The 15,138-nt window shown below is 39.9% G+C and overlaps 1 protein-coding gene across 2 annotated transcripts in view; it reads left to right on the top strand.

Moving 5' to 3' along the window:
- The first annotated feature begins 13,360 nt into the window (after positions 1-13,360).
- Positions 13,361-15,138, top strand: part of PJA2 (praja ring finger ubiquitin ligase 2) — a 78,534-nt gene continuing 76,756 nt past the window's right edge. Inside the window, exon 1 of one of the 2 annotated variants that reach the window (XM_036847858.1) lies at positions 13,361-13,499. The gene's annotated coding sequence lies outside the window, so the exon portion shown is untranslated. The remainder of the gene's footprint in view (positions 13,500-15,138) is intronic. The other variant, XM_036847859.1, reaches the window with a different exon arrangement.

Genomic DNA, 15,138 nt, shown 5'->3' with positions numbered 1-15,138 from the left:
TGTTTTTTTCCCTCAAGACTGCTTTGGCTATTCGGGGTCTTTTGTGTCTCCATACAAATTTTAAGATTTTTTGCTCTAGTTCCGTAAAAAATGCCATTGGTAATTTGATAGGGATTGCATTGAATCTGTAGATTGCTTTGGGTAGTATAGTCATTTTCACAATATTGATTTTTCCAATCCAAGAACATGGTATATCTCTCCATCTGTTGGTATCATCTTTAATTTCTTTCATCAGTGTCATATAGTTTTCTGCACACAGGTCTTTTGTCTCCCTAGGTAGGTTTATTCCTAGGTATTTTATTCTTTTTGTTGCAATGGTAAATGGGAGTATTTCCATAATTTCTCTTTCAGATTTTTCATCATTAGTGTATAGGAATGCAAGAGATTTCTGTGCATTAATTTTGTATCCTGCAACTTTACCAAATTCATTGATTAGCTCTAGTAGTTTTCTGGTGGCATTTTTAGGATTCTCTATGTATAGTATCATGTCATCTGCAAACAGTAACAGTTTTACTTCTTCTTTTCCAATTTGTATTCCTTTTATTTCTTTTTCTTCTCTGATTGCCATGGCTAGGACTTCTAAAACTATGTTGAATAATAGCGGTGAAAGTGGACATCCTTGTCTTGTTCCTCATCTTAGAGGAAAGGCTTTCACTTTTTCACCATTGAGAATGATGTTTGCTGTGGGTTTGTCGTATATGGCCTTTATTATGTTGAGGTAAGTTCCCTCTATGCCCACTTTCTGGAGAGTTTTTATCTTAAATGGATGTTGAATTTTGTCAAAAGCTTTTTCTGCATCTATTGAGATGATCATATGGTTTTTATTCTTCAATATGTTAATATGGTGTATCACATTGCTTGATTTGCGTATATTGAAGAATCTTTGCATTCCTGGGATAAATCCCACTTGATCATGGTGTATGATCCTTTTAATGTGTTGTTGGATTCTGTTTGCTAGTATTTTGTTGAGGATTTTTGCATCTATATTCATCAGTGATATTGGTCAGTAATTTTCTTTTTTTGTAGTATCTTTGTCTGGTTTTGGTATCAGGGTGATGGTGGCCTCATAGAATGAGTTTGGGAGTGTTCCTTCCTCTGCAATTTTTTGGAAGAGTTTGAGAAGGATGGGTGTTAGCTCTTGTCTAAATGTTTGATAGAATTCACCTGTGAAGCCATCTGGTCCTGGACTTTTGTTTGTTGGAAGATTTTTAATCTTTACTTGTGATTGGTCTGTTCATATTTTCTATTTCTTCCCTGTCCAGTCTTGGAAGGTTATACCTTTCTAAGAATTTGTCCATTTCTTCCAGGTTGTCCATTTTATTGGCCTAGTGTAGCTTGCAGTAGTCTCTTAGGATGCTTTGTATTTCTGCAGTGTGTATTGTAACTTCTGCATTTTCATTTCTAATTTTATTGATTTGAGTCCTCTCCCTCTTTTTCTTGATGAGTCTGGCTAATGGTTTATCAATTTTGTTTATCTTCTCAAAGAACCAACTTTTAGTTTTATTGATCTTTGCTATTGTTTTCTTTGTTTCTATTTCATTTATTTCTGCTCTGATCTTTATGATTTCTTTCCTTCTACTAACTTTGGGTTTTGTTTCTTCTTCTTTCTCTAGTTCCTTTAGGTGTAAGGTTAGGTTGTTTACTTGAGATTTTTCTTGTTTCTTGAGGTAGGCTTTTATAGCTATAAACTTCCCTCTTAGAACTGCTTTTGCTGCAGCCCATAGGTTTTGGATCATCGTGTTTTCATTGTCATTTGTCTCTAGGTATTTTTTGATTTCCTCTTTGATTTCTTCAGTGATCTCTTGCTTATTTAGTAATGTATTGTTTAGCCTCCATGTTTTTGTGTTTCTTTCGGTTTTTTCCCTGTAATTCATTTCTAATCTCATAGCGTTGTGGTCAGAAAAGATGCTTGATATGATTTCAATTTTCTTAAATTTTCTGAGGCTTCATTTGTGACCCAAGATGTGATCTATCCTGGAGAATGTTCTGTGCACACTTGAGAAGAAAGTGTAATCTGCTGTTTTTGGATGGAATGTCCTATAAATATCAATTAAATCTATCTGGTCTATTGTGTCATTTAAAGCTTCTGTTTCCTTATTTATTTTCATTTTGGATGATCTGTCCATTGGTGTAAGTGAGGTGTTAAAGACCTCCACTATTATTGTGTTACTGTCCATTTCCTCTTTTATAGCTGTTAGCAGTTGCCTTATGTATTGAGGTGCTCCTATGTTGGGTGCATATATATTTATAATTGTTATACCTTCTTCTTGGATCGATCCCTTGACCATTATGTAGTGTCCTTCCTTGTCTCTTGTAACATTCTTTATTTTAAAGTCTATTTTATCTGATATGAGTATTGCTACTCCAGCTTTCTTATGATTTCCATTTGCATTGAATATCATTTTCCATTCCCTCACTTTCAGTCTGTATGTGTCCCTAGGTCTGAAGTGGATCTCTTGTAGACAGCATATATATATGGGTCTTGTTTTTGTATCCATTCAGCAAGCCTGTGTCTTTTGGTTAGAGCATTTAATCCTTTCACGTTTAAGGTAATTATCTCTATGTATGTTCCTATGACCATTTTCTTAATTGTTTTGGGTTTGCTTTTGTAGGTCCTTTTCTTCTCTTGTGTTTCCCACTTAGAGAAGTTCCTTTAGCATTTGTTGTAGAGCTGGTTTGGTGGTGCTGAATTCTCTTAGGTTTTGCTTGTCTGTAAAGCTTTTGATTTCTCCATCGAATCTGAATGAGATCCCTGCTGGGTAGAGTAATCTTGGTTGTAGGTTCTTCCCTTTCATCACTTGAAGTATATCATGCCACTCCCTTCTGGCTTGTAGAGTTTCTGCTGAGAAATCAGCTGTTAACCTTATGGGAGTTCCCTTGTATGTTATTTGTCATTTTTCCCTTGCTGCTTTCAATAATTTTTCTTTCTCTTTAATTTTTGCCAATTTGATTACTATGTGTCACAGCATGTTTCTCCTTGGGTTTATCCTGTACGGGACTCTCTGAGCTTCCTGGACTTGGGTGGCTATTTCCTTCCCCATGTTAGGGAATTTTTCGACTATAATGTCTTCAAATATTTTCTTGGGTCCTTTCTCTCTCTCTTCTCCTTCTGGGACCCCTATAATGCGAATGTTGTTGCGTTTAATGTTGTCCCAGAGGTCTCTTAGGCTGTCTTCATTTCTTTTCATTCTTTTTTCTTTATTCTGTTCCACAGCGGTGAATTTCACCATTCTGTCTTCCAGGTCACTTATCCGTTCTTCTGCCTCAGTTATTATGCTATTGATTCCTTCCAGTGTAGTTTTCATTTCAGTTATTGTATTGTTCATCTCTGGTTTTCTGTTCTTTAATTCTTCTAGGTCATTGTTAAGCATTTCTTGCATCTTCTCGATCTTTGCCTCCATTCTTATTCCGAGGTCCTGGATTATCTTCACTATCATTATTCTGAATTCTTTTTCTGGAAGGTTGCCTATCTCCACTTCATTTAGTTGTTTTTCTGGGGTTTTATCTTGTTCCTTTATCTGGTACATAGCCCTCTGCCTTTTCATCTTGCCTATCTTTCTGTGAATGTGGTTTTTGTTCCACAAGCTGCAGGATTGTAGTTCTTCTTGCTTCTGCTGTCTGCCCTCTCCAGGTGTAAGATTTAGAATAAATTGTGTCACAGGCTGTAATTGGTATAGTATTTGTAACCTCTTTTTCAACTACCTATTTCATGTTTCTTTTGCCCTGTTGGTGGTCAAAGTTCTTTTTAACTGTTCGGTGGGGAGTCTCAAAACAAACTGGGAACACGTGTTTGTAGATGACTCAGGCTCTTCCAGGATGGGTGATTGAATTACAGTATAAAGAAATACCTCTCCCCCATCCCCTTTCTCTCCCAGCAGTAGGTGGTCCTTATGTCTACAGGTAATATCAGTAGACTTCTCTTGAGTTACTCCATAACATTTTAGGCTTTATCTGTTACATTATCTAGTTTTGCTTAATTAATACAAGATTTCTTATAACAAAATATTGTAAATACATGGCACTGACCTAGCAGTTGGTCAGCAGATGGTAAAGTATCTGATAGCAGATGCTAGAAAAATGGAGATCCATGCTATGCAGTCTCAAAGCATTTGGTTAAAAAAGAGCTATCACTGTGGTAATTTGGGAGGCAGATAAGGTGCCTGCAGAGTCTACAAAATTTTGAAAACAGAATGTCAGACGTGTGTGCTGTTGCCACCGACAGTTTATCAAAGTATAAGATGAAAGAGATGAGCTCAGGCAAGAAATGGTTGTATGTAAATAGGAATAGAGAAATTCAGAAGTTTGGAGCTGCAAATTACTGGAAAAGTGGACTTCCACTCTAAGCTGTGAGATAAAAGACTGAGAAAGGTTTTGATCAATACAGGCCAATTAAGACTAATCTTCAGTCTTTCCCACCCAAGCCTGATGGCCTCAAGGTAATCACCATTAAATGGAAATAGAGAGGCATGGAGGTTAGAAAGCAAAGAATTAAACAAGACTTAGAAATAAAATCTGGGAAAGAAGTCTTGATATGGCTAATATCACCTAAGACTGCATGGAAGAAAAAATGTCAAAAGTTTAAGATTTGAAAAGAATTTTATTGATAAAGAACCATGATTCTAGATAGTTCATGACTAAAAATGCGTTTCCTTGTTCAAACTTTAAAACAGTCATCTGGTGTACTTCTGGTTGCAACCACAATTGATACACATCCATCAGACTAACCTTCCCACTGAAAGTAATTATAAAAATGGGGAAAATATATAAAACAATGTTTGAAGGCATTGAAGAGGTAACAATACAGGTAGGACTTAAGAACCTATGATTCTTGAGAGTAGTGAAACATATGGGAAGCTTCACATTCATCCTGGATTTTTCCTTGAGAGCATTTACCATATTGTGGTGCCAAGTACTAGAGTTCAAGCCAAAAGTGGCATTCTTAGTACACAAGGAGACAAGAAGTCAGAAGACAGAGGGCTGTACATAAATGATATTATTACCAATGGTTTACACAATCCAGAATCAGCATTCCAGGGAAATAAGATGGGTGTTTTCAGTAAAAAAAAAAAAAAAAAAAGGTGTGAAGAATGGAAATGCATTTTGTTAAAGGGGAAAATGCTAGTTTTGTCCTAGAGCTGTTTGTTTCTGAATGGAAAAGAAAATAGGGGACGGATTAATATGGATACAGAAAGTTATGCAAGGTTTGTGGAAGAGGAACACTGAGGGAGTTTTGTGCTTGGTCAGGATTGGCTATGATAAGATTGAATTTAATTAAGAAAATGGATTTAAGGGTAAAGTGTTACTAAACCTGAATTTTGTTTTCTCTCTAAGAGGACAAAGTTTTCTTAAAATATTGAACTGCTTTTGATTAATAGGTTGTGTGAGTTTCTTTGTATTTAAGTGATTTATTACAACTTTTGAGATCTTTTATTGTCACTTTGCTTGCGTGAAGGCATATTGTTTCACATCGACTTAAGATCCTATTTGACCAGGTGTTTTAAAACTTCTTGATATTTTTGACAAATTCCCAAACGTCAAATTTTAAATAAAGTTCATTTGACTTCTAGCTAACTTTGAGGTTTTCCAAAGGGTCCCTGAAACATCTCAAAATATTTGTTTTTTCTCTATCTCAGAGAGTAATATTAAAGTAATTAAGCTTATTTGGTATGTTGAATTACAAGGGAAACATTATTGAATGAGTGGTGATAAAACTTCTTTGGTTGTATTATGTGGGTAGATGTTATTAACATAGATATTCTAGAAATTATATGGAACTCCTAAAATTCTGGTATGTCCTGGTAAAATGTTATCAGTCATATTTCTAGTAATTATCTTAAATTGCTATATGTCATAGCAGTAGCCAAGTTTCTTTTCAATTGCATTGTAATCAGTTCTTTAACCTCGACTTTTTAAGTCTTTTGTCATTTATTGTTGTACTCTGATGCTTTTTCAAAAATGCTTTATCTTCAAGAAGATTCATAGAAATGACTTTTTGACAAGTACAGGTTTCTGATAACTTTCAGATCATACCACTGAACTGGGTAAGGAATTAAAGAATTCTAATGGAAAACCTGATGACTTCAAAAAACTATTAACAGAAGATTAAGATCAAGGATAAGTTACATAGGACTGAACAAACTTATGAGTATGGTTATAATTTTTCTTTCTGTCTGAAATATCACTGTTTTTTAACCTGTGTTTTCCAGATATAAGGAAAGCTTTAAATTATACCTCAATAAGTAGAACTGAAACATTTATCTTTCCTCTCTACCTGATCCCTCCAGAATTTGGAAACTCTTAAGTTCCCAGAAGCTTTCTCAGGCATAAGGAAGGCCAGTTTCTAAAAGGTGCCAGAATCTCAAGGTATTTGGCAACCTCCAGAAGAGAAGAATTCACCCAAATCCCTCACCCAAATCTGTAGATATCACAAGTGGAATCTATGACACACCCCTGGTGTGGCTTTCCTGGCCTTTTGAGAGTTTTTGGTTTTTGTTTTTTTAAAGTTCAATCTGAGATTACTTATGAAAAGTTCCAGCACAGCCAGTTTGAAAAAGCCTATGTCATCAATTAACCAGACTTATTTCACAAACAGATTAGTCTTAATTTGGCTATATTTGGTAGAAATGAGGGTAATTTTAGGGAGAAAAAGATTATGTTTTAGTGAATATTAAATTCTAGTTTTGTTAATTGAGGTCTGTATTTACTGGCTAAGACTCACTTTCTAGATAGCTCCTTGTAAAGTTTAGTTATTAAAAGGACACTCCAAGTTTGTTTCTGAAGCTTATCACAGTGATCTAACTTTGGCTGAAAGTCGGATTCACCATGACCTGCAACCAGGAGATTATGCATACTGGAAAAGATTTCACATAAAGGACTCTTTACAGCCACCTTGGAAGCAACCATCTCAGGCCTCTCCTGGATGAACTGCAACTCCTGTTTTTGACACTTGACTACAACTAAGACCAGCACTACCAGGGATGAGAAGAAGATGACATCTGAAGTATGAGCTAACCCAGGACACTGGACTAGGCCTGTATACTGATTACTTTGACAATTGCTCATGCTTTTGCTTATAAACCAAATGTATTTTTTCTTTGTGCTCAATCTTATGCAAGTTTCAAAAACTAATCAAATTGCTGGGTTTATGGCCAATTACCTATGTCCATTACTCCCTGTTTGCCTTGGTGGATTTCTCCTCTCCAGGGTTCTAACTGGATGGCTCTTAGAAATTTTTATTTTAAAGGAAAGAACTCTAGCACCACTCAAGCTAATGTTACCACCAATATCACTGAGACCCTCGTACCCAGTCAATTAATAATGCCTATTCTGACCTTGGCCATAAATACTCATTTTTATTAGATATTGAATATTGGGTGGCTCCTAACAGGATCTAATGGATTTCTGAACAAGTTTATGACCTTGGCTCTCTCCAGGTTGCTTAGGAAGGTATATAATTGGTGAAACAGCTCCTGCCAATCTGCCAATCTGCCTTTAATGCAGGCACATGGGGTTTGATCAGTTTTCCAATCATCAAAAGAAGGGTACGATCATTTGATCTCAATATTTGTTCCTTCACTTGGAATAGAAGATATCATTATTCATATAAAGGCTTTAGCAAAATTCACTCAGCAAGCTTTGAATGATAGTAATCAAACCATTAGCTGCTCAATTCGGAAGTCTCCATGATGAAAAAAGCAGTCTTACAGAATTGCATAGCCCTCAATATTTTAGCTACTTCCCAAGGGGGAACTTGTGCAGTAATATGTACTGAATACTGCATCTTTATACCTGACGAGTCTTCAGATGTAACCAGTCTTATGACCCATAGGAAGTGTCACATTTCTGCTCTGAACAATCCTCTTCCCAGTTTAGGGGAAACATTAGGAAAATGGTTTGATTCAGGAGGATCTTGGCTTAAATCTTTGCTAATGATGTTGTTGATCCTACTGGCAATTTTAGTTACAGTTTGTGGAACTTACAAGGTAAGAGTTTCTTGCCTTTCACGCTATGTGTCACTTGCTCATACTAAGATAATGATGTCTAAATGACTTGAAACTATAGATTACACCAATAGTTCTCTATAAAATAATGGACATATACAATGCACATGTGAGAAAAATTGGCTTAAGTCTTACTGGACAACCTAGAATTGACTGTCAGTCCTTGCCAAACATTCTGCTATTATAATCCCTCAAAAAAAGAGAGAACCAGGCTATTAAGACTTGGCATCAGGACTTCCCTGGTGGCACAGTAGTTAAGAATCCGCCTGTCAGTGCAGGGGACATGGGTTCGAGCCCTGGTCCGGGAAGATCCCACATGCCGCAGAGCAACTAAACCCGTGCACCACAACTACTGAGCCTGCACTCTAGAGCCCGTGAGCCACAACTACTGAGCCTGTGTGCCACAACTACTGAAGCCTGCACACCTAGAGCCTGTGCTTTGCAGCAAGAGAAGCCACTGCAATGAGAAGCCCGTGCACCGCAACCAAGAGTAGCCCCTGCTCTCCACAACTAGAGAAAGCCCGTGCACAGCAACCAAGACCCAATGCAGCCAAAAATAAATAAATAAATAAATAAATCTGTTAAAAAAAAAAAGACTTGGCATCAAGGGACATGATGATGCAGTGCAGGCAAGCAACCACCCTGGAAAATATTTGCTCACCTACTGCTTTCTATCGAAAGGTTAATAATCAAAAGGGGGAAATTGTGAAATAAAATTCATATTTCATGACAAGACAAGAAACATTTAACCATAAAAAAATTTTTATTCTTCTCCCTTTGGCTTCCTCTCTCCCCTCTACTGTTCATTATATATTGACCAAACCTCCCCCATCAGCAGAAATATCTGCTCAACCATAAAGAGCAACATTTTCCTGACATCAACAAGACAACTCCTTAAAAGATAACATTGCTTCTTGATCTTGTAAGGGACCACAATGATGCTTAGATATGGATTATGTAAACCGTCAATAATACATCATTTAATGCACAGCCCTGTCTCAAAAAGCTTATATAACTGTGCCTTGAATTGTAATGGGCGGAGTATTCTCAGAGCTTTCTGAGTTGCTGTTCCCTGGGTTATAATCCTCAATTTGTCTTGAATAAAATTTTCCATTTCTTTCTTATATTGACTGATTAATTTTTCATCAGCAGTGGTGTGTGGCCATTGATGATTCCATTTGGTTAGCTTCATGCTTATCTAATGATTAGACAGAGATTTCCTTAGATGCCTTGAATCAGTATGTCTCCCAGGGTTTGTTGAGGGTATGTGTGTGTGTGTGTGTGTGTTTTGGGCAGGGCTTCAACACCAAGCCAGGCAGTTGACAGTTCTCCCTTAGCCTTCACTTCTTGCTTATGCAAAGCCTCAAGGTCAGCCTTAGGTGAATGTTTAGGGCCTTCTCAGGTCTTTCCTGAGCTTACGCACTGCTTAGCACAGCCCTGGGCATGTGTGTGAGTTTCTGGATTCTCATGAATATGTTGGAGCTTACAAAGTTCCTACAGACAAATCTCTAGCTTTTCCTTTTAAACTTTTTGGTTAACCTATTGTCTTCCCCAACCTGTTTCCACTGCCTAAGGTGTGGCAAAGTTAATCAATTCCCTTTCATTGTGATATTTTTGTTTGTTTGTTTGCTTGTTTGTGTTTTTTTGTTGTTGTTGTCTCTTTGTTTTGTTTTGTTTTTTACAAACACTTCTGGGGAAAAGGCTTTTCCCCAGAAAACCACTGGTTTGGCTCTGAATCAAATCAAATTAGGATAGGCTTGCAAGTGAGATCTTCTGGGGAACCACCAGATAGGTTAAATGATGACTCTTCTCTTGGAATTAGGCTTTGGAGGAGTTCCAGCCTCATTCTGCCTTGTCTGGTATCTGCCAGGCTGCTCCTTCTCACCATGATTGTCAACTATTGTTTTTCAGTGCTATAGTGGAGTTGGAGATGATGGGATTAGATTATAACAAGCCAAAACATTACAAACCTTGCTCTTCTTACTGAGATTCAGCTGTTTTCTTGAATAAATGCTTCCTGGGTTGCTGCAAGCCCTTGGTTGATTTCCACAGTTCTGAAAAAGTTGACTCTGACAATTTTGCCAGTTTTCTCATTGCTTTTATGGAGAAAAGAATTTTCAGAGGTGCTTACATCTCCATTTTTGCTGATGTCACTCTAAGGATATAATTTGAATTCAGGTCCTCTCACTACTTTACCAATCCTCCTTCTGTTACATCTGTGGTTCTCCAACTTTGCGTGCATCAGAATCACCTCAAAGGCTTGCTAAGATACAGGTCGCTTGGCTCCACACCTAGAGTTTCCAATTCAGCTCTGAGGTTGGACCTACCTGAGAATTTGCATTTTTAAAAAGTTCCCAGGTAATGCTGATGCTGTTGGTATGGGGATCACTCTTTAAGAACTACTGCATTACATCCTGTGGTACCTTCAACTCATTGCCTTAGGGAGTGTTTCCCACCTCTGAAATCAATAATAATACATATGTCATTAATACATATCTCTCTCTATATATGTAATAATATAATACATAAACCACTATAAATATGTATTTAGTACTAAATACATGCTAGGTATGATATGTTTCACATTTATTAGGTTATTTAGTCTATAGTACAACAGCTCATGAGTAGGCGTTATTACTTTACACATATTTAAACTGGAAATTGAGGCCAGAGGTGTAAGAGTCCAGAGGCACTCAGCAATAAATGCGGGAGCTAGTATGAGAGTATAGTCTTTTGATTCTGGAATACATGCTATAAGCCTCCACAAGAGTGTTTCTCAAAGAGTAACATAGATCACTTCTGATGCCTTGGATAACTTTAGTTGGGACATGCATGCAGGATTAAAAACAATGACTCAGGGCTTCCCTGGTGGCGCAGTGGTTGAGAGTCTGCCTGCCAATGCAGGGGACGCGGGTTCGAGCCCTGGTCTGGGAAGATCCCACATGCCGCGGAGCAACTAGGCCCGTGAGCCACAATTACTGAGCCTGCGCGTCTGGAGCCTGTGCTCCGCAACAAGAGAGGCCGCTACAGTGAGAGGCCCGCGCACCGCGATGAAGAGTGGCCCCCGCTCTCCGCAACTGGAGAAAGCCCTTGAACAGAAACGAAGACCCAACACAGCCATAAATAAATAAAATTAAAAACAAAAAAAAAACAATGACTCACATAAGTGAGACAGTGATTCCTATTTTGGTTCTATTTTTCTATCCTTTGATTACATCATGATAAAAATGCCATTTGCCTACCTGCTTTTTAAATGTTTCTAGTGCTTGGTAACCCTCCCTTTTTACAGGGAGTAGTCTTTAGGCTGAGAGACCTTAGTAGAAAACATACTCTCTATCCCCAGAATTTTAAAACATTGTTTTATGTTCACTTTTCTTTCAGTTACTTTCAACTTAGGAGAGGTGATACAGGTTTTCCATTAATAGTAATTTATAAAGGTTTTACTCTTTCTTTAACAATTTTTATTTATTTATTTATTTATTTATGGCTGTGTTGCGTCTTCGTTTCTGTGCGAGGGCTTTCTCTAGTCGCGGCAAGCGGGGGCCACTCTTCATCGCGGTGCGCGGGCCTCTCACTGTCGCGGCCTCTCGTTGCGGAGCACAGGCTCCAGACGCGCAGGCTCAGCAATTGTGGCTCACAGGCCTAGTCGCCCCGCGGCATGTGGGATCTTCCTAGAGCAGGGCTCGAACCCGTATCCCCTGCATTGGAAGGCAGATTCTCAACCACTGCGCCACCAGGGAAGCCCAAAGGTTTTACTCTTAAAGAAATTAAAGGAAAGACACATTTATTTAAAGAAAATAATAAATACTACTGCGAGTGGTATACACAGATATGGTATGAAAGAGATTAAAATTTGGGGAAACCCTGCCCCAACAAACTGGTTAGTGTACCCAATTCAATCAATATGCAACAACCTAAAAGGAGATCAAGGAAATGTGATTAAAGTATCAATTCTCTTTCAAAGAAGGAGAGACTTGGATGGAGAAAGAGCCACAACTTCTAGAGCAACATGTGTAAAGCAGAGAAATATCAAGTGCGAAATGGTTTCTGGGTAAGAAATATACTACAAGAGTGGGCTGAGAGTTTGGCTTCACAAAATGTCAAGTAAATTCTCATAGTCCAAGTTTTATAGGAGATCTGGGATAATTTGTTTTCATCAACAGCAAAAAAATTAGTCTTGGTTCACTGGCAGGAGATTTCGCAGTTGCCAGGGACAGCACAAGAAATGGGGTTCTTAACTCTTGGCGGAGGGGATGCGATAAATGTATCTTGGGCATTGGGCATGTGTGCGGAGGGGGTGAAGAGGTGAAGAGAGTTGGGGGTAAGATGGGAGGAGAGTGGTAATCAGAGAAGCGGACACGTTCAGGATGAAAAAGAGGACCTATGCAGGACGAAGAAGCAATTTAGCATCAGTGACATGACTGACTAAACTGTTATCCTTGTTTAAATTAAGCAAGGTATCCAGGGACTACAGCTGTTGTATTTATTTTGGTTGCATATGATGTTACTTCCCGGCTTGACAACCCATCAGCCCCAAGGTGCAACTGGAAGGCTCTGGTCAGGCCGTGGCTATACAGAGGAAACGCAGGCATCCCCTATAACCCGCCCCCACTCCAAAAGAATCAGAAAAGAGGGGGCAGGCGACTGACTGGGGGACTGCGGAGTGGGAGGGGAGAAGGCACTATATACTGCGCAGGCAAGGTGGGCAGGGAGGAAGACCTGCCCTTCTTCCGTCTGCTATTTTCTCTTGGCCCACCCATATCTGAACTGCAAAGGTTTGAACTTTATGCCAGGAGACCCTAATCTTGTTAGTTAGGTTTCCAGTCAAATTAGTATTGATTCTAACGCCTCCATCTTGGTTGTTGCTGTTGGAATTTCTGAGAGTCTAGCTGCGCCAGTTCTTCCTTTAGCTCTCCACACCCCCTTCCCTTTCCCTGAGACCCCGCCCTTTTCTCCCAGCCCAAACCACAAAAGGCCTGCTGTTCCAGCCCTAGCATGGTGCCCCGCCCCCCCTCAAACGTCGCAGTGCTGCAGGGAAAGGAGGCGGGGCCAGGCAGGGGTGGGTTTCGTCCTTCCGCTCTACGGCCAATCGGTGAACTTCCCCCTGGGCGAGGAAGGGGGACCAGGGTGTAAAGACAGTCCAAGTATTTTTCCCTTTTTCTGCCACGTCCCAACCATTGACGTGAGCCCACTCCTCAGGTTCCGATTGGGTATGTGGATTTTTCCCTCAGAGGTCCTTTAAGCCTATTGGTCGACTCTGCTTTAGGGGCGGGGCTTGCGTTCCCTCCTCCTTCTCCTCTACCGCGGCGCAAGGGGCGGGACGCGCCGCGGCCGCTTCTGCTTCCGCCGCCGGCGCCGCCGCCGCCGCTGCCGCCGCAGCCGCCGCCGCCGCCAGCCGCTGCGCGTTCGGCGGGGGAGGAGTCGGAGGCGGAGAAGAAGGCGGTGGCGGCGGGTGGAGGTCCTAGCGCTGTTCTCGCTCCGGAGCCGCTGCACAGTTCGGTGAGGGGATTTGTTTGTTTTTTTTTTAAATATGGCTTGTTTTCGTGTTGGGAAGGTGAGGGACAAGGCGAGGAAACTGCTGCCTTCACCTCCTCCGTTTCTTAATTTCTGTCCTCGAGAAGGAGTGGGGCCTGTCCCTGGCCCGCCGCGCCGGCCATGGTGGGTGGGGTTGATGGCTGGGAGAGGCCTTCTTCGCCTTCTGGGCCCTGTCCAGCCCGAACCTGGGGCCACGCTCTTGTCGGTGGCCGCAGCGCCCGCTGCCTCCGGCGATGGCATAGATTGGTATCGGGGTCTCCACCGGCCGCTCTTTCTCGCTGCCTCTTCTGCTGTCCTTGGTGCCTTGGCCAAGGACCCCGCTGCCTTTCTCCCTACAATCGCGACTGTTAGAAGAGTGTGTCCCCTACTAACACCTCTCACCCGCCCTCTCTGCCCATTTCCAGTCACCCTGTGTAGAGCTGATCCATCTTACGCCACAGGCCTGCATCAGCACCCCTTCCCCGAAAAACCTTCCGTTGCCGTCGCTCTACTGACTGTATTTGCATTTTTCCCGATTGTTACCGAGGCTCTGTCACGCAGACACCCTGTACAGACCATAACAATCGTTCTTCTCCCGATATTAGCACCATTCCATCAATGCTTCTCCCAGTTAGCGCTGTCAGGTCAGAGCCCGCCTCTGGCGGATGCACCTTCAATTTCGGCCTCCCTGAGATTACTGCTTGTTAATCATTTTGCGCACATTCAAAATGGTGAGTTTAAAGCCGCTCAGACCAAGTTGAAGAGGGGAGGAGGTAGTCTTTTTTACTGAGAGGAATAATCTATTTAGGAGACTTAACCTCTCCAGGCATTGTTTTTTCTTCTTCTTCTTTTTTAACATACGCATAGGCACTGCTTTGAGTCTGCTGGTTCGGGGAAGTTTATGATTTTTTTAAAGGCTTAATATGTTGTTATTTTTATCATAACTGGTAAATTAAATTTCTTTATATTGGCAGCCACCTCTGGTGAAAACTATAGATCATTTGCAGAGTATGTAAATAAACATGAAGATAAACGTTTTAAAGATTTTTATAAACGTTTAAACTATTTTTTCCCATGTCCTCTGGAATTTATCACTTTTATATGAAATAACTTTAATTTTAAAAAATTAATTAGACATACGAACTAGATGTAAAATTCAGCAATACAGAAAATGAACTTTAAGTAAAATGTGAACATTTCCTTTCATCCCCCAGTCTCATTCCAGTGTCTATAGAGTTAACAGTATTGTACTTTTCTCATGTACACTTTTAAACACATATGCATACATGTAAAGTTGGGGGAGTTTGGTGGGGTATATCAAACACATTGGTATATAACTTGCTTTTTTCACTAAGTTACATACCTTGGCCATCTTTACTTGTTAAACCTAAGTCTCCCTGATACTTTTTAAAAGCTAAATGATATTTCCATAGCTTCAATGGGCTGTAATTTACTTAACCATTCCCTTACTGAAAGACATTTGAATTAATTAGTTTCTTTTTCCTATCACAAATAATGCTTTATTTGAAGCCAACTTTTACATTTATTTGTTTTTAGTTACAAACTTTAAATCTTCTTAAATTTTAAGACTTCAGACAGTATGGAAGACTGTAAGGTAAAAAGT

This window comes from Balaenoptera musculus, chromosome 3 (genome assembly GCF_009873245.2).
Source record: "Balaenoptera musculus isolate JJ_BM4_2016_0621 chromosome 3, mBalMus1.pri.v3, whole genome shotgun sequence".
NCBI classification, from domain to species: Eukaryota; Metazoa; Chordata; class Mammalia; order Artiodactyla; family Balaenopteridae; genus Balaenoptera; species Balaenoptera musculus.
Note: the sequence above shows the minus strand (reverse complement) of the source record. Positions and strands in the feature narration are given on the sequence as shown.